The sequence below is a fragment of the Aethina tumida genome, chromosome 4, assembly GCF_024364675.1.
Source record: "Aethina tumida isolate Nest 87 chromosome 4, icAetTumi1.1, whole genome shotgun sequence".
Lineage (NCBI taxonomy): Eukaryota > Metazoa > Arthropoda > Insecta > Coleoptera > Nitidulidae > Aethina > Aethina tumida.
In genome coordinates, this window is record NC_065438.1 from 17,401,759 (window position 1) to 17,426,278 (window position 24,520).

At 28.4% G+C, this 24,520-nt stretch overlaps 1 protein-coding gene across 1 annotated transcript in view; it reads left to right on the forward strand.

Moving 5' to 3' along the window:
* LOC109601972 (leucine-rich repeats and immunoglobulin-like domains protein 1) overlaps nucleotides 1-24,520 on the forward strand; it is a 121,925-nt gene that overhangs the window by 64,839 nt on the left and 32,566 nt on the right. Inside the window, exons 3-4 of the mRNA XM_049966451.1 lie at nucleotides 10,109-10,138; nucleotides 22,159-22,181. The gene's annotated coding sequence lies outside the window, so the exon portion shown is untranslated. The remainder of the gene's footprint in view (nucleotides 1-10,108; nucleotides 10,139-22,158; nucleotides 22,182-24,520) is intronic.

The window sequence follows — 24,520 nt, forward strand, 5'->3', positions numbered from 1 at the left end:
GATACAGTTTTATACAATGGTACTTAAAGCAATTAAGTGTTAATCTGATGTCGCACACTTCGCCTAGCTATGAAGGATTTGCCTCCAAGGTCCTCACCCACGTCTAATTCCGCCATTCAGACCGGAGCCGAGGGCACGAGACGCGACGGGCGACTTTTCAAAATTCGCACAAAGGAACACGCCACCGAAGACAATTTCCAATCAGCGATCGCGTTCGAACGAGCGGCGAGCCACCCCTCCGGCCATTCGGGCCAGACGCCCGCCGGTCCCAGAAAGTGAAACGCACCTGACACCTGTATTTGATGCCGGCAAATTAGTTAGCGCACGTCAATATTTGCATTCGCCGAAACGAAAATTAAACTATCCGAGTCCCGAATGTGCACGGAATCGCTCCCCGGGTCCGGGACGACGTCGCACCGGAGCCCCGGGATCGACACGTACTCACCCGGAACACCCCCGCCGGTTCGCTAATTCCGAACTGGCGAAATTTAATTAGCGAAACGTTGTCTGTTTTTGTTTGTTTTAATACTTGGGGGGCTGGGGGTGAGGGTCAAATGGCGGAGTCTTCGTTGTTTTCGTTGTTTAATATGGTACAAATGCATTTGGAAAAGATGGAAGTAATACATTAACTAACTTAACTGTGTTCACTAAGCATGAGTCAAATGAAATGGATGAAGGGTGTTCAAATTAAAGCCTTTCGAATCCAATAATTCCACTATTCAACTACTGTCTTCATACGTAATAAGCAGGAACAATATGTTAGCTACATTGGGTTAAGTTGAAATTGTACTTAGGGCATCCTTTAGGGTGGTTTGTACAATAATAATTATTATTTTCTTTTTTTTTTGAGTGTTTTATGAGATATTTATCAATAAATGGTTGAGGGGGTGCCAAAATATAAGAGCTAAATAACCAAAGGAATAATTAATTCGTTGAGTACTCCTTGAATCGTCATTTATTAATATAACATAATAACTCAAAATCAAAAAACGAAGCCATTCAACCCCCGACCTTTAAATATTTTAATACTATTAAAACTTCGAACTCAAATCAAACAGTCAAGCAAAAAAAGTGAAGAAAACTGTTTGACTTCGTACTGGCAATTTCGGGGGCGTCGAACGGTGTAATGCCCCAATTCAAGGAAAAGTTTAAACTAAGCCAATACTTCGGGGGCTTTGTTCCCGGGGCGGCGTTTTCAATCTTCGCCTCGCCATGTAATAACGTATGAAGCAGGAAGTAAATGATTTAAGGCGGCGACCTATTTAAATCGATGCCCGGCACTGCATCATAAGCAACGAATCAAAATTAATGCGATCCGGGTTGATGCACCCTTTGTTAATGGATGCCTCGGAATGTCGGTTCTAACAAGTTTAATTAAAATATGAATCTGTGAATAGTATAACCGTACGTTTACAGAGGAGTTTTATTGAATCTAATTGTGGGGGTTAAATGAATTAGTACAATGTAATATGATTCTCACACCTATCGGACAAATTACTATGATTATCTGTCAATAAATCAATAATTGTGATTAGTTCCTGGCACTAGTGAATCAGCATCTCTTCCCATTGTACTATTAATTAGTAATGTTTAATCCACTATCTCTAATTTGGATGATTTTGTACTATGAATTATTGAGTTACAACGTTATGGGATTAATCACGACCGAGGTTTGATTTTTAAGTATTTAATTAATGTTAAAGTTGCGACTTATTTTTACCTAGTTTCAAGTTAAGAGGATTTAGTTGCTCCACTTAATTGGTTTCCCAATATCCTCCCCTCTCTACATTAAGATCTATTTTCTGAGATTTTTAGTGGTAAAGGCAAAATAAAATTGTGTTAATTAACTGTTATTTACTGCCCGTTTATAGACCGACCGTAAACTTTATGATACGGCGATTATGTTAATTTTATTTGCCTCTTAGTAGAAGCATTTTTAGGTGGTGAATATTTTAATATAAAGTACTTAAAAAATAGACAGTTCCAGCCGCACGTTATTTATTGTTTCCCGTAATTGAGCCCCAGTTATTTTTCCCTTGGAAATATCTCAACGGGTTGAAACTTTTCAAATAAATTATTTAATTATAGTACGAGTAAAGTTGTCCAATAAATTGCTTATCAGACAAGTTTCGTTTACTTGAAAACACCAGTCGTCTCAAAATACAGAGATAGGTAAACAAAGTTCTAGTTGGAATATTTTATTAGGTACTGGAAAAAGTTATTTATGCTTTTGGTCCTTGATTTGTTCCACGAGATTACTCTAAAAAATTAACGTAGTACACAAAGAATAATTGATTATTTTAATATTTTTTGAAAATGGTAAAAATAAATGTATATTTATTTAAAAATAGGTTTTATTTTAAAAATATTGCTTTTTTGAAAAATAAAAATTAACAAATTTTGTTATTTTCTACTTCTACTAAGAATGACATCCTCACATTTTCTGCTCATACTTAAAATCTGGTTTCGAGTTTCATTTTGGTCCAAATTCTGCCAAATTTCTTTCTTTTTTATTCAACAAATGGTTAAATATTCTGATTTTCACATTTTTATTATAAAGTTTATTCAATCCAATTTTAGAGAATTTTTTTTCCATTATCGACTTTTGGGAAGCTTTTTTTGATTTATATTTTTATTTTAAAGTTTATCCATTTACAAATATTTAAAGCTTTTACAGATCAAAATTGTACAAAACGTATAAATGTTATAATAAAAAGAAGAAAAGATTAATATTTAGAATTGTTGTTAGATTTAGATCTTTATATGTTTCATCCATTTGAATTAAATTTAGCGGAATTACTGCAGTTGAAAAAAAAAAAAACAAAAATCATTCAATTTTTAACAATTTTTTTCTATTTTCAACTTTTAATAAGCTTTTTTAGTCCACAAACAGTTAAATATTCTGAGTTTCACATTTTTATCTTAAAGTTTATCCAATTATAAATATTTAAAGCTCTTACAGATGAAGTTTGTACAAAAAGTATAAATGTTATAATAAAAAGAAGAAAAGATTAGTATTTAGAATTGCTGTTAGATTTAGATCTTTATATGTTTCATCCATTTGAATTAAATTTAGCTGAATTACTGCTATTGAAAAAAAAAAACAAAAATCTTTCAAATTTTAACAATTTTTTTCTATTTTCAATTTGTAAGAAGTTTTTTTAGTCCACAAATAGTTAAATATTCTGAGTTTCACATTTTTATCTTAAAGTTTATCCAATTATAAATATTTAAAGCTCTTACAGATGAAGTTTGTACAAAAAGTATAAATGTTATAATAAAAAGAAGAAAAGATTAGTATTTAGAATTGCTGTTAGATTTAGATCTTTATATGTTTCATCCAACTGAATTAAATTTAGCTGAATTACTTCTGTTGAAAAAAAAAAAAACAAAAATCATTCAATTTTTGACAATTTTATTCCATTTTAAACTTTTAAGAAGCTTTTTTAGTCCACAAATAGTTAAATATTCTGAGTTTCTAATTTTTATCTTAAAGTTTATCCAATTATAAATATTTAAAGCTCTTACAGATCAAGATTGTACAAAAAGTATAAATGTTACAATAAAAAAGAAGAAAAGATTAGTATTTAGAATTGCTGTTAGATTTAGATCTTTATATGTTCCATCCAATTGAATTAAATTACTTACTGAATTACTTCTGTTGAAAAAAAAACCAAAATCGTTCAATTTTTAACAATTTTTTCCCATTTTATATTTATGCTTTTGTATCTTGATTTGTTCGACGAGACTGCTTCAAGAAATTAACATAGCACACCAATAGTAGTTGATTATTATAAATATTTTCTGAAAATGGTAAAAATACACTCTTTGTATATTTATTTAAAAATAGTTTAGGATAGCAACTTAAACATCTCCAAAGAATGTCCCATCTTATGTATTTGAAAGATTGTGTCATCATCCACGTGATCAATTTAAGGCCTGAAAATGGTGAAATAATTAATAGATTATTGATTATACTGTATGAAATAAACACGTCACCACCCACATCTTACAAATCAATCCAATGCAACAATTAGAGCTTTCATCGCAGCCTCCCCATTTTTATGTTATTGCCTACAAACATCGATGCAGTCATCGCCACCCGGGGATTTCGACACAAATCCAGACAAATTGACATCGATCCCGTCCTCATTCTTTATTAAATTACATTGAATAATTGGTGACACAGCCATCACTAATTTATTAAATTACATGTGATAACGTCGGAAGGCACTACGGCGCCCGATACAAAAACAACAAGAGAACGAAAAGAAAGAAAGAAAAAAACGTGGAGCCGTCCTTGTTGTCTTGTGTAAACTGTGAAAGAGATAAACCGTCGATGTTATATGTGCCATATGGACCGACGAGTCTGAGAATCGTTTTAACGGTGCCGCACTAAACGGCCGATAATTAATTGTCGGCTACTGAATTTTGTATGTGGGGTCCACGGGAGGATGGTTCCGAAGCGCCGGTTACACAATTAATTGATAGGTATTTAAATGATTATCTGAAAAGGGCACCTTTACTGGATTAGTATTATAATTAATTTATTTTACATTTTTTAAGTAATTTGATGAACTCGAATTTTTTTTTTTAATTGGGATAAATTATATTTCATTGTAAAGATGACAAAATCAAGTATGGATAAACAGTAAAAATGTCATGGTGAAAAGTATTTAAATGAGTTTTTTATTTAGACTTAGATTTTTATGTTTCATCCAATTGAACTAAATTTAGTTTATCCAATTACAAACATTACAAACATTTGAAACTCTTACAGATCAAGATTGTACAAAACGTATAAGTTTTATAATAAAAAGAAGAAAAGATTAGTATTTAAAATTGCTGTTAGACTTAGATCTTTATATGTTTCATCCAATTGAATTAAATTTAGCTAAATTACAGCTGTCGGAAAAAAATTAAAGTCATTCAATTTTTGAGAATTTTATCCCATTTTTAAATTTTAGGAAGCTTTTTTAGTCAACAAATAGTTAAATATTCTGAGTTTCACATTTTTATCTTACAGTTTATCCAGTTACAAATATTTAAATCCCTTACAGACCAAGATTGTACAAAAATCACAAATGTTGTGATAAAAAGAAGAAAAAATTAGTTAGTATTTAGAATTGCTGTTAGACTTAGATCTTTAAATGTTTCATCCAATTGAATTAAATTTAGCTGAATTACAACTGTTGGAAAAAACAAGTCATCCAATTTTTGAGGATTTTGTTCCATTTTCAAATTTTAAGAAGCTTTTGTAGTTAACAAATAGTTAAATATTCTGAGTTTCATATTTTTATCTTAAAGTTTATACAGTTACAAATATTTAAAACTCTTACAGACCAAGATTGTACAAAAAGCTTAAACGTTATGTTAAAAAGAAGAAAAGATTAGTTAGTATTTAGAATTGCTATTAGACTCAGATCTTTATATGTTTCATCCAATGGAATTAAATTTAACTGAATTACAACTGTTGGAAAAAACAAAAATCATTCAATTTTTGAAAATTTTGTTCCATTTTCAAATTTTAAGAAGTTTTTTTAGTCAACAGATAGTTAAATATTCCGAGTTTCATATTTTTATCTTAAAGTTTATTCAGTTACAAATATTTAAAATTCGTACAGACCAAGATTGTACAAAAAGCATAAATGTTATGTTAAAAAGTAGAAAAGATTAATTAGTATTTAGAATTGCTGTTAGACTCAGATCTTTGTATGTTTCATCCAATGGAATTAAATTTAGCTGAATTACAACTGTTGGAAAAAACAAAAATCTTTCAATTTTTGAGAATTTTGTTCCATTTTCAAATTTTAAGAAGCTTTTTTAGTCAACAAATAGTTAAATATTCCGAGTTTCATATTTTTATGTTAAAGTTTATACAGTTACAAATATTTAAAACTCTTGCAGAGCATGATTGTACAAAATGCATAAATGTTATGTTAAAAAAAAGAAAAGATTAGTTAGTATTTAGAATTGCTGTTAGACTCAGATCTTTGTATGTTTCAACCAATGGAGTTAAATTTAGCTGAATTACAACTGTTGGAGAAAACAAAAATCATTCAATTTTTGAGAATTTTGTTCCATTTGCAAATTTTAAGAAGCAAAAAAGCTTTTTAAAATTTGAAAATGGAACTAAAAAAAGTCATCAAATAGTTAAATATTTTGAGTTTCACATTTTTATCTTAAAGTTTAACTAATTACAAACATTTAAAGCTCTTACAGAACAAGATTGTAAAAAAAGTATATATCTTATGATAAAAAGAGTAATAGATTAGTATTTAGAAGTACTGTAAGATTTAAATCTTATATGTTTCATCTTATTGAACGAAATTTAGCTGAATTACAGCTGATAAAAAGTCAAAAATCATACATTTTTGGAGTTTCACAATTGTACCTCAAAATTTATTCAATTACAAATAAGTTCTTTCTTCTTCTTTAGCTGACGGAACAACAAAATACATTGTCAAAGAAAAAGTTAGCCGGCGTATTTTTTTGCGCACTAATAAAAGCTAAAATTTTCATCCGATTGAATTATACCTTCAGCCCCGCATCCGAAATTGATGAAGCACATTCTCAGCCGCGTATTGTTTCAGGATAAAACTCGCTGTTTGTTCGTCGCTAATATTTGCGAAGCAAACTGCGATATATCGTCGGTTGTGCACCGTGGCTGTAGGAAAGTATTAAAATAATCGCATTTCCATAAGCGCCTGGATATGTTCCGCGTTTTAAGACCTCCCGCCTTTTGTGTACGTTTCGCCTTGCGTACGCCGTTTTCGGGAGGGCATTAGCATGTTTGACTAGCCACGGAACTCGCTGCACTCGAGCACCTATGGCACTCATAAAACGTACTGTGCAATAATAAATCCGGGTAATTAACTAAAAACTACACCTCATTGTATGTTAATGGCGTCGGTTATCTTGGCACCCTTTATCAGTTTATTCAAATTAATTGGCAACGCATGCTTAACAACGACATTGATGTAATGCGGCATTGGTTGAACGAAATCAAAATATGTCGCTGCATTTCCGGTCGGTGTATGCAGTTCTTGGGCGGTTCCGGTCTGCGGGAACGGACAGTCTAGAAATCAACGGACCGGCGAACTGGAGGACGATGGGAACGAGAGATGTGCGAAGAAATATTCCCCCTTGCATTTTACAAGATCTTAGAAATTAAAAGCTGTTGATTCGACGTGCTGATAATATTGTATTCCGGTGGTTTAAATTTTGCAATGTATCAAGATCCGTTTTCAATTCGTCTGGGAATGATTTATCGTGGGAGACATTCATGCCAGTGAATTTATGAATTTTTAATTCACATTGAACAACATATCTGTTAGCCTCAATTTTATTTTTTAACCTTTTATAATTTTTGTGATTTAATTAGTTTTTTACGTGACGGGAATTGAGCACATAGATCCAGTGGTACAAGTTTAACAACATTTGGTGTGTTTCACACTTATGTTGTATTTAAGGGACTCTTTCATTCATTTCAAATGTTTTTTTACTCATCTAAGGGACCTGGATGGATGGAAAAATTATTGGAGCAAAAGTGTTAAGACTTTCATTTGAAGAAATTATCAATTGGATGAATCGTAGTCGAAGCACTGTTTGGAGTATAGGGGAATATGAATTCTTTGAAGAAGGTACCAAGTTCATGAAAGATGAGTTTCTTCAATCAATAGAAAAGATATTCTGTCTCTTCAGGAGAATGGAAGACAACATGTTGTTCTAAAATGTCAAAGGAAGCTTCTAAATGTTAAATGGAAAAGCCGTCCTCACCCACCACATAGTCCAGATATTTATCCACATGGCTATTACTTAATTTATTCATTGTCCATTTTGTTTAGTAAGAAAGAGTTTAATTTTGAGGAAGAGACCAAAATTAAGATTGATCTTCAGTTCCAAGTTGCCAAATTTATATGTAGACCGTTGGCAAGGATTACTTTAATCATTTCAAATGATCTTTATTAATACTAAGTGACCTTGATGGAGGAAAAATTATTGTCTTAAAAGTGGTAAGACCTTCATTTCAAGAAATTATCAATTGAATGAACCGTAGTCGAAGCACTGTTTGGAATATAGGGGAACATTGTCTGAAGAAGGTCCTGAAGTTAACTTTTTATATTATTTTTGGTTTAGATGGTTTGAATGTGGCAATGAATTCTTTGAAGAAGATACCAAGTTCATGAAAAATGAGTTTCTTCATTCAATAGTAAAGAGATTCTGCCCCCTCATGAGAATGGAAGACAACATGTTGTTCTAAAATGTCAAAGGAAGCTTCTAAATGTTAAATGGAAAAGCCTTCCTCACCCACTATATAGTCCAGATATTTATCCACATGGCTATTACTTAATTTATTCATTCTCCATTTTGTTTAGTAAGAAAGAGTTTAATTTTGAGGAAGAGACCAAAATTAAGATTGATCTTCAGTTCCAAGTTGCCAAATTTATATGTAGACCGTTGGCAAGGATTGCTTCAATCATTTCAAATAATCTTTATTAATACTAAGTGACCTTGATGGAGGAAAAATTATTGTCTTAAAAGTGGTAAGACCTTCATTTCAAGAAATTATCAACTGAATGAACCGTAGTCGAAGCACTGTTTGGAATATAGGGGAACATTGTCTGAAGAAGGTCCTGAAGTTAACTTTTTATATTATTTTTGGTTTAGATGGTTTGAATGTGGCAATGAATTCTTTGAAGAAGATACCAAGTTCATGAAAAATGAGTTTCTTCATTCAATAGTAAAGGGATTCTGCCCCCTCATGAGAATGGAAGACAACATGTTGTTCTAAAATGTCAAAGAAAGCTTCTAAATGTTAAATAGAAAGGCCTTCCTCACCCACTATATAGTCCAGATATTTATCCACATGGCTATTATTAATTTGTTCATTCCCCATTTTGTTTCGTAAGAAAGAGTTTAATTTTGAAGAAGAGACCAATATTAAGGTTGATCTTCAGTTCCAAGATTCCAAATTTACATATAGACCGTTGGCAAGGATTGTCACAATCATTTCGACTGATCTTTACTAATCTAAGTGACCTTGATGGAGAGAAAATTATTGGCTTAAAAGACCTTCATTTCAAGAAATTATCAACTGAATGAACCGTAGTTGAAGCACTGTTTGGAGTATAGGGGAACATTGTCTGAAGAAGGTCTTGAAGTTAACTTTTTATATTATTTTTGGTTTAGATTGTTTGAATATGGCAATGAATGCTTTGAAGAAGGTACCAAGTTCATGAAAGATGAGTTTCTTCAATCAATAGAAAAGACTGCCTCTTCATGAGAATGGAAGACAACATGTTGTATTAAAATGTCAAAGGAAGCTTCTAAACGTTAAATGGAAAGGCCTTCCTCACTCACCATGTAGTCCAGATATTTGGCCACATGACTATTACTTAATTTATTCATTCCCCATTTTGTTTCGTAAGAAAGAGTTTAATTTTGAAGAAGAGACCAAAATTAACATTGATCTTCAGTTCCAAGTTCCGAAATTTATATGTAAACCGTTTGTAAGGATTGTTTAAATCATTTCAAATGATCATTACTAATCTAAGTGACCTTGATGGAGGAAAAATTATTGGCTTAAAAGTATTAAGACCTTCTTTTGAAGAAATTATCAATTGAATGAACCGTAGTCGAAGCACTGTTTGGTGTATAGGAGAACATGAAGAAGGTCTTGAGATGTTGAGGAAGACCTCAATCGAAAAGTGAATGTTAAAACCACCACCCTGAAAGTTCAGCGAGATTGCTTTGAAGAGACTTCGAAGATCAGTCCTCCTATTACAAACATTGGTCAGGTCAGAAATTGATCAACTCATTGGACCAATGTCAAGGCTACTCAATGGGTGTCTGGCTCATCAAAGAGGTTCATCCCATTAATGGTTCAAAATGATCAATATATTTAATATTTTTTCTGAATTCTTAAACATTTATTTTTATTTCACTGATTTTTATTCATTATAAATAGGATATTTAATGTCCAATCTAATTCGTTACAACTCCATTAACTTATTTTGTGTTATAATTGATAAAGTTGTATATATTATATGGAAATACCCGTTTGTTTATTTATAATCACAAACTAAATTATAATTTATTGTTTCAGAATAATTTACCAAACTGGAACTGAAATAACGTAAGTTAGAAAATAAATAAACAGTTCATATGCATGTCAAAAGTTATTGATGGAAATATTGAATGTTAAAGTAACAAATTGAATTAATATAAACTCTACAGTTTACATTAATTTAATTTACTGTTCGGTTACATTGTTTATTAGTTTTAAACTGTCAATATTGTCTAAATTATTTATAAAATCTTCAATATATTAAATATAAAAAATGTTCAGTCATATTTTTGTATGGAATTCAATTTTTTATATACAAAAGTGTTTCCTGTCTTGATAAGAGGTTGAATTGAAGCTTCATTTACTTTAAAATGACTGAAATTTAATCTTGTCACTGATACTATCAGAAGTACGCATTTCTGACAATATTCTATAACCTTAAATTGGCATTATTAATGAATTTATTAATTAACAGATATCACATTTCCTTTAGGAAATTAAACCGTTCTTCTCCGAATATATTTACATTGAACAATCGATCAAAGTCCTTTATTGTTTATTAAATCACTCCGCGAATCGGATGATCTGTAATTTAAGGGGAAAGACCTGAATGGTACAACATCTCGAGCGTAACGTACAACCGTCGTTATAAAGATAAATCCAATTAGATCAAAAATTGAATTACAACAATCTTAAAAACCCCGAATGAACATTTTTTTTTGACCCGGAGCATCTCTCCTTCACCGTTTTTTCTCTTCTCGTACGGCTAACCTAATAAATATCCCGCATAAAAACCAGATTTATTCAATTCACCATATCAAACAGACTTTCCCAGGCTCCCGTTTCGTCGTTTTTTTTTTCTCTCTGTAGGTTCGAGAGACGGAATTCTCACGTTAATCCGGCCTTGCGAGGGTGTCACCTACGGATTCTTTCCATTACACCGTGCACAATAATGGGGCCGTTTTTGTGCAATTCTCGGAAAATTGATCGACGTCACATTGTTCGGCACGGAGGGTGGAAAAAAATGACAACTGACAAACGGACCGGTTACAGTGCTTTATTCCTTTACTCCTACCTGAGGGGTGCCTTTCGTCGGTGCGGCAAGTCTGATGCAAATCTCACACACATGCGGGGGTGGGTTCAATTAAGATCTTCGTGATCTGCGAAGGGTTGATCCAGTTTCGGTCGTGACAGCTCATCGTTCTGTTACAGTGGATCTTTACCTGTCTGTAAAAAATGGGGGGTATTTAAGGTGTCAGTTTCTTTTTGGGTGTCATGTACGGGGGCTCAATGGGAAGTTAACCAGTGTAGTGTCAAGTTGTTTTGGTTCTGTGAGTTGAGCAGACGGTAACACTGTATGATGCAAATCTAGACATCTCACACACAAATAAGATATGGGCTGCTCCAGTTTCAGTTGTGGCAATTAATCATTCTGTCACATCAGAACCTTTACCTGTCCCAAATAATATTCATGCTTTTTGTGTGTGGCATTTAAGGTGTCAGTTTCCTGTTGGTTGTCGTTTACAGGTGTCATGTATTGGCAGGGTGGATGCGACTTGAATTCGGCTCAGTAGCAAGTGACCCAAAGTAGTGTTAAGTTGTCTTAGTTGTTTGATACAAAACTAATCCAATCAATTGAGCCTGAGTTGTGGTAATACATCATTCTGTGACATCGGTGTGTGTCGGTTTCCTCTTGGTTATCCTGCCTCTAGCAAGTGGCCCAACGTGGCGTTAACCCGTGAGGTAGGTTTTTAATTCAATTCCGTCAGACCAACACTTCCCAAACCAATTTGTGCAAGTTCAAGACAGTTCAAGACAATCGAAACTTGCGGAAATGTGCGGAGAAGTCGGTAACAGGTGCCGTGTTTCCTATTATGGGCGATAAAAGGGCAGCAACCACTCGAAATCGGTTTCGGTGCAGTGACGAGTGATGCAGGAGGGTGGAGGAGTTTAACGTCCAAGCAATTCTCACCTGTTGAGCACCGTATTGTCGGTGGTGTTTCGCTTTAATTGAAGGGCGAGGGATTTTATTATTTTAGGACGGCGATGGTGCGTCGAATAAAGTTAATTTCGGGGGTCGGTGTTGTATGGAAACGCAGTAAGAAAGTCGACTAATTAGCTTCGGTTTTGATTTGTTTAAGTAGCTGCCCCAATTTTCGTCCGGGAGTTAAATTATATTAGTCAATAAATTAATGGTTAATTCAAATTAAAATTCATAAATTTTTAGTTTGGGTGTGAATAAAAGTAATAACTCAAATTGTATTTTGATCAATTCATAATTACTTTTATTTAGCAACAAAACATTCAATTCAATTTAATATTTATTAATTAAATAGAGAAATTTAATTAATATATCATGTCAATGTTTAATATTCGGTCATTGTGATGACAAATACATTGCATTTAATTTATAAATTATTCGACATTTCAACTAAAATATGAATGTAATTGAGTTAATTTTAAATATGGGAGCTATTTTTGTTTAATTTATTATAATGTTCACAGTATATTTGGTACCGGAAAAAGTAATTTATTTTTTTAACATATTTTTCCTCCATTTTTTGCCAACGGTGTACATATAAATTTGGAAACTTGAGACTGAAGATCAATCTTAATTTTGGTCTCTTCTTCAAAATTAAACTCTTTGTTACGAAATAAAATGGAGAATGAATAAATTAAGTAATAGTCATGTGGACAAATATCTGCATATGGTGGGTGCATTTAACATTTGGAAGCTTCCTTTGACATTTTAATACAACATGTTGTCTTCTATTCTCTTGAAGAGGCAGAATGTCTTTTCTATTGATTGAAGAAACTCATCTTTCATGAACTTGGTCCTTTTTCATAGCATTCATTGCCACTTTCAAACCTTCTAAATCAAAAATAATATAAAAAGTAAATTTCAAGATCTTCTTCAGACGATGTTCTCCTATACTCTAAACAGTGCTTCGACTATGGTTCATTCAATTGATAATTTCTTCAAATGAAAATCTTACCACTTTTAAGCCAATAATTTTTTCTCCATCAAGGTCACTTAGATTAGTAATGATCATTTGAAATGATTGAAACAATCCTTACAAATGGTCTACATATATATTTGGGAACTTGAAACTGAAGAACAATCTTAATTTTGGTCTCTTCTTCAAAATTAAACTCTTTCTTACGAAACAAAATGGGGAATGAATAAATTAAGAAATAACCATGTGGACAAATATCTAGCCTATATTGTGGGTGAGGAAGGCCTTTCCATTTAACATTTGGAAGCTTCCTTTGATATTTTAATACGACATGTTGCCTTCCATTCTTATGAAGAGGCAGGATGTCTTTTCTATTGATTGAAGAAACCCATCTTTCATGAACTTGGTACCTTCTTCAAAGCATTCATTGCCACTTTCAAACCATCTAAACCAAAAATAATATAAAAAGTTAACTTCAAGACCTTCTTCAGACGATGTTCTCTTATACTCCAAACAGTGCTTCGACTATGGTTTATTCAATTGATAATTTCTTCAAATGAAGGTCTTTTTTAAGCCAATAATTTTTTATACATCAAGGTCACTTAGATTAGTAAAGATCATTTGAAATGATTGAAACATCCCTTGTCAACAGTCTACATATAAATTTGAAAACTTGGAACTGAAGACAATCTTAATTTTGGTCTCTTCTTCAAAATTAAACTCTTTCTTACAAAACAAAATGGAGAATGAATAAATTAAGTAATAGCCAAAGTGGACAAATATCTGAACTATATTGTGGGTGAGGAAGGTCTTTCCATTTAACATTTGGAAGCTTCCTTTGACATTTTAATACATGTTGTCTTCCATTCTCATGAAGAGGCAGAATGTCTTTTCTATTGTTTTAACTCATCTTCAATGACACTTTCAAAATATCTAAACCAAAACTAATATAAAAAGTAAACTTTTTCTATTATAACTACTTTTTCCAGTACTTAATATTATATAAATTTTATTAGAGCAAAAATACGAAACGTACCCTGAAATATTTCCTTTGCATTTATCATCAAATAGAAGTGCATCAGTTGTATTAAATGTGGTGGAGGAAACTCGTTTCTTTCGATAATGATTACACGAATTCAGTGCCCTTTTAAATTCTGTCCAAAAAATAAGATTTACATGATAAATTGCTTTTACCGCAGAAAGGCCGAGCCCCGAAACGCAGAAATGGCATAATAAAACTCCTCTTTGATGTCACAACTAAAGAACTTATCTATCTTTTACGTTTGTTACTAATCAATAATCAATGATCGTTCGACCCTGATTTGTTCCCCGCTCTATTTTTGTGCTCCAACGTAAAATACGTACACTTAATTTCCAGTTATTCGTATATTCATTCGATGGGGATGGAAAAAAAAAAACAGAATGTAATGCCCGGGACTGAAAACATAAAAATATCTCTTTTGTACAACAGTTCAAACGGCACGAGAATAAAGCAATAGGCAACTTAATCAGATTTTATCAGACGTTCATTTTTCCGTGGAAACGGACCGACAATTTTCATTTATGCGTGCCATTAAATTATTTTGATAATTACGGGGAAACTCTCGGGCACGTTGCAGAAAACGGACTGAAAAATAAAAATGGAGATTGCCTTTGCTGTTTGTTCTGCCAAATAGATTTTCGCATTCGTTCACCGCGCCTCATATTGGAGTTTATTACGAAATATATATTTAATTAAGTTATGATACGACTTTATGTGTTTGAATGTTGCCTTTTGTGCATGCTTTTGAGTGTCTGCTTTTAATAATCCGTAAAGCGCGTGAAATTCATCTCGTGTAATTTAATATTCTATGAGCTTTTTACTTTTTATTATTATTTTTTGCTCTAGTTGATGGTGAAGCCACGTCTGGAAAAGATCTTGGGACAATATATTATTATTTATGACTCGAATTTCAGATTCTAAAGCAAACTCTAACAAGGTGTAACGGGTTTTTCCCGTTTTTTTGGAGAGAACACGAGTCAGTAATTGATATTCGGCGTCGGAGGCACACCTGGATTGTTTCGTGTTTGATTTAAAACCAATTGACACATTTTTCGCCTCTCCTGTTTCACCTTAATTCTATGTGACGCTTTGGTTTTTTGTTTTCATTTAGTCTTTGTTTTTCTGACCTTTGTTAAGTGCTTACAGTATAAAAAAGCTGTTTCAAGGTTTGTCAATTAATTTTCAATTAAGCTTAAAATGGGCTAAACTTCACATGAATAAATAAATATATATTATATTTGATATTTCCATATTAATTAATATTCAGAAGAAATAATAGAAATGTTTGAGGACTTAAAATTATTATTATGATAAATATTTCAAGGGAAATGGCATTAATTATCAAAAATAAAGTACAATTTACAATTAAATTATAAATAGGCCAAATTTTACATAAATTATCACAATATTAGATATTCTCACATTAATTAACATCCAAATTAAAAAACAGAAATGTTAGAAAATGTTTGAGGGTTTAAAGTTGAAAAATATCTAAAGAGGAAATGAACATTAACTAAGAAAAATTAATTTCAATTTACAATTAAATTAAATATAAGCTACATTTGATATTAATAATTATTTAATATTTGATATGTTCACCACAATTAACATCCAAATGTAAAAACAGAAATGATTGAAAAAGTTTCAGGACATAAAATTATTATTTTGAAAAATATCTGAAGGGAAAATTGAGATTAATTAACAAAAGTGAAGCACAATTTATAATTAAATTACAAATAGGCCAAATTTGACATGAATAATTATATAATATTTGATATTTCCACCATAATTAACATCCAAATGTAGAAGGAGGATTTAAAATAATTATTTTGAAAAATATCTGAAGGGAAAATTGACATTAATTATCAAAAATAATGCACAATTTATAATTAAATTAAAAATACGCCAAATTTGACATGAATAATTATATAATATTTGATATTTCCACTATAATTAACATCCAAATGTAAAAGGAGGACTTAAAATAATTATTTTGAAATATATCTAAAGGGAAAATTGACATTAATTATCAAAAATAAAGCACAATTTATAATTAAATTAAAAGTAGGACAAATTTGACATGAATAATTAAATAATATTTGATATGTTCATCATAATTAATATTCATATGTAAAAACAGAAATGACTGAAAATGTTTAAGGATTTAAAATTATTATTTTGAAAAATATTTGAAGGGAAAATTGATATTAATTAACAAAAGTGAAGCACAATTTATAATTAAATTACAAATAGGCCAAATTTGACATGAATAATTATATAATATTTGATATTTCCACTATAATTAACATCCAAATGTAAAAGGAGGACTTAAAATAATTATTTTGAAATATATCTGAAGGGAAAATTGACATTAATTATCAAAAATAAAGCACAATTTATAATTAAATTAAAAATAGGACAAATTTGACATGAATAATTATATAATATTTGATATGTTCATCATAATTAATATCCATATATAAAAACAGAAATGACTGAAAATGTTTAAGGATTTAAAATTATTATTTTGAAAAATATTTGAAGGGAAAATTGATATTAATTAACAAAAGTGAAGCACAATTTACAATTAAATTACAAATAGGCCAAATTTGATATGAATAATTATAAAATATTTGATATTTCCACCATAATAAACATCCAAATGTAGAAAGAGGATAAAATAATGATTTTGAAAAATATCTGAAGGGAAAATTGACATGAATTATCAAAAAATAAGCACAATTTATAATTAAATTAAAAATAGGACAAATTTGACTTGAATAATTATATAATATTAATAATTAACTTCCAAATGTAAAAATAGGATCGGCAGAAAAAATTTGAGACTTGTTAAAAATTATTATTTTGAAAAATATCGAAATAATTAAGTAAAAACTTAATATATTCAAATGGAGAATATCAAAAAACTCGAATGTTGCTTTGTTATCAATTTTTTAATTAAAAATTGTTTAAAAAAATTGTTGTGTAATTAAAAACTTTCCTGAAATTAAATATCTACTTTTTAATTTGTGAAAATCAGTATAAATTTTATAAACTCCTGCAAAATAATTAAAAAAAAACTTTTATCAGTTTATTTTTAAAAAATATACAAAAATATTTAATAATATTATACTAAAAACTTCCTGAACATAAAATTCTAATTTTTAATTTCTAAAAGACAGCTCAAATTTTATACACTCTTACATTAAAAAGTAAAATTAAGTTTCATCTGTGTATTTAAACAAAAGTACTTTAAATTCATTAATTATTAATTAATTAATAACAATTTATTGTGTAACTAAAAACTTTCTTAAATATCTACTTTTTTTGTAATATCAGGTCAAAATTTATATTCACATCTAAAAATTAATTTATAAACGTGTACAAAAATATTTCATTGTAGTTTTTTTTGTAATTAAAATCTGTCATGAACATAACTTTTTTCAAAATAGTTATATTTTGTAGGTGAACAAAATTAAAATTTGTTCCTTTAAACTTTAGTAAGTTTAGAAGATTCATAAATAAAAAATTAATTACAAAATTTTTCAAATGTTTAAATAAAATTTGTAAAACTGAAGAAATCTTTAATTGATGGAACGTTTTAGATCATTATTTTAATTATTTGGATTGTCACATTATTATCCAAATAAAAATGACATTAAGAATAAACATTTCGCCTAAAATCTTCGTTTCACTATTCATCCGAGGCCCCTTTGTAAAATAATCTTGTGCAACGTTACTTTGCCGTTGAACTTCTCAAAGGGAATGCAAATATCCCGGGACAGGTTATTTTAGAAATCACATCCGAACTCGCAACATAAATCCAATATTAAATTCGACCCTCGCAACACGTTCCGTCCGACATAATTCAATAGTTTGACCCACGGACTTGACCGTGTTTTTTTCCCACCCTCCGAATTCAGCCAGGATTTTTGTATGTGACATGTCCAAATGCAAGTTACCACTTCGCGTTGCACCATCCGAGATAAAATAAAATGCAAAGTGTTCCCCGCCAAATGGACGTCATCGATCGAATTGTTTGTTTATAAAATGAGTTAATAGACAGCACGAAACGTTTTCTATGTTTTTGGACGTGTGTGTGTGTGTGTGTGAATGTGTATATCTCCTGTGAAATGAAACTACTCGTAGATAGATGCACTTTGTTTATGCCATTCGAAAAGCTCACAATGACTCAACGTTCTTATTTTATCCGTGCCGATGTAGCGTTTTGCAACACATCCGAGAAAATATCCGCCCCCCTTTCCACCCCCTCCCAGCGTCACAGTTTTATATAATAACGAACTTAATTATCCGTCATCCGCAATGAGAACAATCCGACTGATAAATGCAAACCGCCGACGAGTTTGTGCGGAACGGATCCCAAAAAGACAGGACCAATTGTTCCTTTTCCATAATGACACATCACTCAGCGTCCGTACACAATTCAGGCAGGAAGCCATTGTTCACCGAAACTTCTTGTCCGGGTTTTGTTTGCATTTAAAAGTTTTTATTCGACACTGTCTATATGATTAATTCGGAAAAGTTCTTCGAACAAACAACGTCGAAGGGAGAGCCCCGGCCGCGGAAATTGAATTCCGCCGATGGATCGGCTTCTTCGCCGCCGATTTCGGGGGAGGAAATTAAGCCGTCCCAATTATATTTCGCTCCCGGTTGTGGGTCAAGTGTTACTTTGATCCGACGTAAGTTTCGGGCGGTGAGAGGTGGTTTTTTTTGCCCCCGGCACGGAGATCGTAGACGAATAAAAAAGTTCGCGAGTACGGAGCGACGGCGGCGGCGAATGGGCCGTCGTAAATTACCACGCCACATGTGTCTCTGCGTCGGGGAGCCGATGGCTTTTGAATATGTCAGCGAATTTCCTGCCAACCACTACAACGTGCACTAAAACTCACTCAATATGTAAATGTTTTCGAATAACATGCGCATAATTGGGCATTAAAATGTCGGTTGTTCTGGTGGACGAATCATTGAAATTTTTTCCATTAAATTACTAGGTGTCTGGCATTATTGAGTGTGAATAGTGGAAGCTCCTGTTTCCATATTTTTGCATAAATCAAACATGGAACATCAATATTTTTCTTAAATTATTTTATTACCTGATCTTAGTCTTTGGATTAAAAATATTTCATGCTGATTTTCAGCAAACTTTTTATGTGATTTTTAATCAAAGTGAGAATACAAAAATTTGGCTTATTATTAACTTAATTTTAAATTATGCTTTTTTAGTTGATTTCAATTTATATTTTTGGATGTATTTATAAAATTTAAACTCAATTTAACAAATTGAAAACGTAGATATTTATATACTTTTTTAATATTTCCCCACTGAATATTTCAAATTTTTTCTTAATTATTTATTTATAATTTTTTAAGAGGTTTTGTATTTAATAAATTATTTATCTATTTTAATAGTAAAATACTATTATTTCCTAAAATTTTTTCAAATACACAGAAAAAACTTAATTTTATTTATTTTTTGTAGGATATAAAATTTGAAATGTGTTTTACGAATTAAAAAATTGAAATTTATTTTTGAGAAAATTTTTTTTGTTACAAAATAAATATGACAACATATTTTTATACATTTTTAAAAAATAAACATATAAAAGACTATTTTTAATATTTTTGGAGGAAATTATAAAATTTAAACTGATTTTTACGAATTGAAAAACGTGAATATTTTTGTTTATGAAATTTTTAAACTATTTTAATTGAAAAACTGAAAATAATATTCGATATTTTTAAGAGTTTTTGAAATTATTACATTTTTATATATTTTAGTAGTAAAATAATAATAAAAATTAACAATTTATAAAAAATTTTTGTACTTTTTTTTTAAATACACGGATGAAACTTAATTTTATTTACTTTTTTGTAGGAGGGTATTAAATTTGAACTATGTTTTACAAATAAAAAAATTGAAATTTATTTTTGGAAAAATTTTTGGTTACAAAATAAATATCACAAAATATTTTTATACATTTTTAAAAAATAAAGATATAAAAAATTATTTTTAATGTTTTTGGGGGTAATTATAAAATTGAAACTAATTTTTACGAATTGAAAAAAGTAGATATTTATGTTCAGGAAAGCTTTTAGCTTTATATTTTTAAAAGCTTTTGAAATTATTAAACTTTTATATATTTTATTGGTAAAATAATAATAAATTAACAATTATAAAACATTTTTGTACTTTTTTTTTAAATACACAGATGAAACTTTATTTTATTTACTTTTTTGTAGGAGGGTATTAAATTTGAACTGTGTTTTATAAATGAAAAAATTGTTATATGTTTTTGGAAACATTTTTGATTACAAAATAAATATCACAAAATATTTTTATACATTTTTAAAAAATAAGCATACAAAATTATTTTTAATATTTTGGAGGTAATTATAAAATTTAAACTGATTTTTACGGATTAAAAAAAATGTATATATTTATGTTCAGGAAAGTTTTTAGCTTTATAGTTTTAAGAGCTTTTGAAATTATTAAACTTTTACATATTTTAGTACTAAAATAATTATAAAAAATTTTGTCCTTCTTTCTAAATACATAGATGAAACTTAATTTTATTCACTATTTTTGTAGGAGGGTATTAAATTTGAAGTGTGTTTTACAAATTAAAAAATTGATATATATTTTTGGAAACATTTTTGATTACAAAATAAATATCACAAAATATTTTTATACATTTTTAAAAAATAAACATATACAAAATTATTTTTAATATTTTTGGAGGTAATTATAAAATTTAAACTGATTTTTACGAATTGATAAAAGTATATATTTATGTTCAGGAAAGCTTTTAGATTTATATTTTTAAGACCTTTTGAAATTATTAAACTTTTATATATTTTATCAGTAAAATAATAATAAATATTAACAGTTATAAAAAAAAATTCGTACTTTTTTTAAATACACAGATGAAACTTAATTTTATTTATTTATTTTTGGAAAATTTTTTTGTTACAAAATAAATATCACAAAATATTTTTATACATTTTTAAAAAATAAACATATACAAAATTATTTTTAATATTTTTGGAGGTAATTATCAAATTTAAACTGATTTTTACGAATTGAAAAAAGTAGATATTTGTGTTCAGGAAATCTTTTAGCTTTAATTTTTTAAGAGCTTCTGAAATTATTAAACTTTTATATATTTTAGCAGTAAAATAATAATAATTATTAACAGTCACAAAATATTTTTATACATTTTTAAAATATAAACATATGAAAAACTACTTTTAATATTTTTGGGGTTAATTATATAAGTTAAACTGATTTTTACGAAAAAAAAGTGGATATTTATGTTCAGGAAAGCTTTTAGCCATCCAACGAATTTTTAAAACTATTTGTAATTAAAAAATTGAAAACAAAGAACTAACCATCGATATTTTTTTACTATTTCACATTTCAATATTATAAATTTTGACTTAATTATTATTATTTTTTAATCTTTTGAAATTACTAAGCAATTTATCAATTTTAGTACTTAAATAATAATAAATTTGCAATTGTAAAGAATATTTGTACTTATTTTAAATACATAAAGAAACTTAATTTTATTTACTTTTTTCATGATATAAAATTTGAACTGACTTTTATAAATTAAAAAATAGAAATTTATTTTCATTTTGGTTACAAAATGTATATTTTAAACTACATTTATATGATTTAAAACTAAAAAAACTAAATTATTTTTCTACTTATTATTATAATATTTTAAAAATATATATTTCCAGAGCTTTTACAATAACCAATTTATTTATTTTTGGCTATCATTTTTTATATATAAATTACAGAATCCAACAATTCGCTCATTCGTTATTGATGACAAATGAACAGAATATTGGGAAACACCGTTAATAATAAACAAAGCAAATGATTTGTCGATAATCCCGTCTTGATAAATTGCGTACACTCGCAACGGTGTTCCGTGTCAGTCGTGACGAACAATTCCGTAATTTATCTATAAAATGATGAGTCGACAACAAAGCTCACAAATTAAACGACACATTCCATTTCTCATGTAACATTGGCATAACAATCGCCGGTTTTGTTTCAGAGTCCGGTGCGGAGCTTCTGAAAGTGAGTAATAAATCTGTATCTACTTTGTTCCCGTCTCTCCCACCGTCACCGCCATTGTGTTGGCAATCGAGCGAAATTGTATTTTACATACATTTTATTTAAACTAGAATACTGTGTAACGTCAACGTGTTTATTAATAGGTAAACATTCCCGAAATTCACGTACGTATTCAGCCACTGTCAGTTAACTGTTTCAGTCCGCCTAATGTGCCAATTAGTTCAGGTGTATTATTGTTTAGATCTGCTTCATGTCATTTATTGAACACGTCAATACACTTGATTAATTCACTTCATAGTTATGAAGTAGTTAGTTACGCTGCGGTTGTGATTTACCTATGGGACATTAAATTGAACTCTGCCATTGAGTTGACAAGAAGTTATTGCGTCTTTCAAGCTTTCGAGTAAAATGCACGTATCTCAATTTAAACAAAATTTTATTGATCAAAATTGGTACTATTTGGGTCAATACAATTTTGCCAACGAGAGACAAGCTTATTTGTACCGGAGACATAGAACTCCGGCACTCTTGAAGAGGTGTGTACTTTCTTTTGTGGTTTAGTATTCTAAGCTACCCATACTTCATGTCTTAGAACCTCCATAGTTTGTGGGGACTGGGGTAACTTTCCTAGCTTTCTACTCATCATATTCCAAACATGTTCTATGGGTGAAAGGTCGAAGGATCTGGCTAGCCATGGCATTAGATTCGCATGGGTCTCTTCAAAAAAGATTAAAGATAACGTTGCGCTGTCACGTTTCCTCTAATAAATACTAAAGTTGATATACTTTCATATCGCCCAAGTCTAAATCAGTTAATTTTTTAAATTTAAATTAAATATTTCATTTTTTTTTACTTCTCAATTTTTTTAATTTAAATTAAATATTTTAATTGTTTTTTAATCTAAATCAAATATTTTATTATTGTTTTTTTTTTAATTCAAGTTAAATATTTTAATTTCTTTTTTTTTGTATTTCGAATTTTTTTTAATTGAATTAAATATTTTAAATTTTTAAAATTAAATATGTATTTTATTTTATTCAATTTAAATTAAATATTTTATTTTTTTTTTAATTTAATATATATTTTTTTAATTTTAATTTAAATATTTTACTTATTTTAATTGTTTTCTAGTCTATTATTTTAACTTTTAAAAATTTAATTAAATATTTCAAATCTTCCTTCTTAATTTAAATTAAATATTTATTTTTTTTTCAATTTTTTTCAATATAAATTAAAAAAAAGAAATTTTTTGTATTTTAAATTGAATTAAATATTTTAAATTTTTAAAAATTAAATTAGATGTTTTATTTTATTCAATTTAAATTAAATATTTTATTTTTTAAATTCAATATATATTTTTTTAATTTTAAATTAAATATTTTAATTTTTGTCTCAATTTTTCTTTAAATTGTTTTCTATTATTTTAATTTTTTAAAAATTTAATAATTTCAAATTTTTCTTCTTAATTTAAATTAAATATTTTATTTATTTTAATTTAAATATTTATTTATTAAATATTTTATTATTATCATTTTTCATTTAATTTAAATATTTTATTACTTTAGATTTAAGTTAAATATTTTATTTTTTTTATTTAAATTTGTTATAGGTTTTTTAATTTAATTAAATATATTATTTTCGTCAATTTAAATTATATATATATATATATATATATATATATATATATATATATATATATATATATATATATTATATATATATTATTTTTTTTTAATAAATTTTAACATTTTGTTCAGTCAATATATTTTATTATTTGTTAAAATTTCAGTTGAATATTTCAAATTTTTCTTTTTCATTTAAATTAAATATTTTAATAGTTTTTCAATTTAAATTAAATATTTAATTTTTATTCTCAATTTTTTTCAATATAAATTAAATATTTTAATTTTTTATAATTCATTTTTTTTTAAGATTAAATATTTGAATTGCTTTTTGTCTACATAATGTATTTTAATTTTATTAATTTAAATTAAATATTTATTTATTAAATATTTTATTATTAATATTTTTCATTTAATTTAAATATTTTTTTACTTGTTTAGATTTAAGTTAAATATTTTACTTTTTTATTTAAATTTTTAATAGTTTTTTTAATTTAATTAAATATATTATTTTATTTTCAATTTAAATTAAATATTTTAATTTTTTTTTAAATATTAAATAAATTTAAATATTTAATTTAAGTATTTTATTATTGGTTTAAATTTAAGTTAAATATTTTATTTTTTTTAATTCAATTTTTTTTAAGTTAAATATTTAAATTTTCCTTTTTCATTTAAATTAAATATTTTAATAGTTTTTCAATTTAAATTAAATATTTA